General features: G+C 40.7%; 1 pseudogene; it reads right to left on the reverse strand.

Annotated features, from left to right (window-relative positions):
- On the reverse strand, positions 1-633 carry LOC146406382 (E3 ubiquitin-protein ligase RNF4 pseudogene; annotated as a pseudogene).
- Positions 634-2,135: the final 1,502 nt, after the last annotated feature.

Raw genomic sequence — 2,135 nt, forward strand, 5'->3', positions numbered from 1 at the left:
GCCAACAACCCATAGCTTCTGCATAAGGACATGGAAAAATCTAGCTAGGGTGTCTGTCTGTCCTAAGCAACATAGTACACATCATATATAAATGCTGTGGTACTGATGGCAGCTGATTTTTTTTCAAACGAACTGGGCAATTTGTATTATGTTTAAGGGAAGTACACAGGCATTGCCTACAGAAGATATGGCCACATTCTGTCATTTACTCAGTTCAGTCTCTGAGTACCCATACTTACAAATTCAATACCATATATAACCAGGTACTGAGCCATTTAAAGTTTTTTCTTCCAGGGCATTATGGTAGGCACTGTTGGTCACATATACATCTCTGTCCCTCATCAAGCCCTCCTTATCACTGCCCACACAGCTGCCAGTTTGGCCTTGGAAACATGTGTTTCCCCTTGACCTCCTCCTTTCTTCAGTAATCACAACGGACTCATGGTGAGTTAGGTCAATCACTGCAGGCTCCAGAGATTCACAAGTGAGGTTAACTATTTCATCACTTTCTCCAAGTTCTAACAATTCTGCTTCCAAGATCACCTCAGGAATTGTGCTCCCTATCCCAGCTGTACGGAATTCTCATGTCTATCTGGACTTGACCCTGGTACCATAGGACATTTTTGTGTTCATTGTGCTTTTTGGATCCAATCTTCAGAGAAATAAGTGACGTGTGCTAAAGTTTACAGTGAATGCTAAAGTCCTCAGTGTCTCACAGCTGCTGCCCAGTCAGCCTCTGACATATAAGAATTTAGAGCCCAGATTTTCCAGGATATTTGAATTCTGATTCTGATTCCATTCCTATCTCTTCCTCCACAACTGCTGTGTTCCCACAGTGGGGTAGGGTGAGTCTTCTGAGAACCACTTATGAGAAAACACAATTTGAATTTTTAACTGAAAAAAAGAGAGAAAAGTTAAGCATTAGTAATATTTAAAATAATACTGACAGAGCATAACATATAGAGATATATAGAAAATATGTATACTCAAAAATTTTTGATAACTATGCATTTAAACAAAGTCTAATTTTTGTGTTCCTCCTCATTCCATCCCCTGATGGTAGTGGGGAGAAGGAGAAGCCCACCAGGCACTTACACTAAGAGAAGCACAAAGTCATTAAATACCAGGAAAGGATCATTACTTTATCCAAGATCCATTATGAGGATCTCAAGAAAACATTTATTTTTTTCAAAGTAAAAATGGAGAAACTAAAAAACTCTTTATATTGAGTTTCTAATAGCAAAGAAGAAATTAACTACTGAGGGTACATGAAAAAATGTTCAACTTCACTAATCATTAGAGAAATGCAAATCAAAACTAAAATGAGGTGTCTGTCGCCTCACTTTGGTCAGTATGGCCATCATCAAAAAAGTCTACAAATAGGAGTTCCTGTCATCGCTCAGTGGTTAACTAATCTGACTAGGAACCATGAGGTTTTGGGTTCGATCCCTGGCCTTGCTCAGTGAGTTAAGGATTCGGTGGTGTAGGTCGCAGACGTGGCTCGGATCCCAAGTTGCTGTGGCTCTGGTGTAGGCCGGTAGCTACAGCTCTGATTCAACCCCTAGCCTGGGAACCTCCATATGCTGAGGGAGTGGCCCAAGAAAATGGCAAAAAGACCAAAAAAAAAAAAAAAAAAGTCTACAAATAATAGGGAGTTCCCCTTGTGGCTCAGCAGTAATGAACCTGACTAGTATCCATGAGGATGCAGGTTCAATCCCTGTTCTTGCACAGTGGGTTAAGGATCCAGTGTTGCCATGAGCTGTGGTGTAGGTTGCATATGCGGCTTGGATTCTGTGCTGCTGTGGCATAGGCCGGCAGCCGCAGTTCCAGCTCTGATTTTTCCTCCATCCTGGAAACTTCCATATGTCATAGGTGTGGCCCTAAAAAAAAAAAAAAGTCTACAAATAATAAATGCTGGAGAGGGTATGGAGAAAAAGGAACCCCCCTGCATTGTTGGTGGGAATGTAAAATGGTACGGCTGCTATGGAGAACAGTATGGAAGTTCCTTAAAAAACTAAAAATAGAGATACCATATGATCCTGCAATCCCATTCTTGAGTATATATCCAGAGAAAACTATAATTCAAAAGGATACATGCACCCGTGTTTATTGTAGTACTATTTACAATAGCCAAG

Source organism: Sus scrofa, chromosome 1, assembly GCF_054392235.1.
Source record: "Sus scrofa isolate SSC_HxYL_T2T_F1_AM1 chromosome 1, Sscrofa_HxYL_maternal_Yorkshire_Landrace_v2.0, whole genome shotgun sequence".
In the NCBI taxonomy this organism is placed as follows: domain Eukaryota; kingdom Metazoa; phylum Chordata; class Mammalia; order Artiodactyla; family Suidae; genus Sus; species Sus scrofa.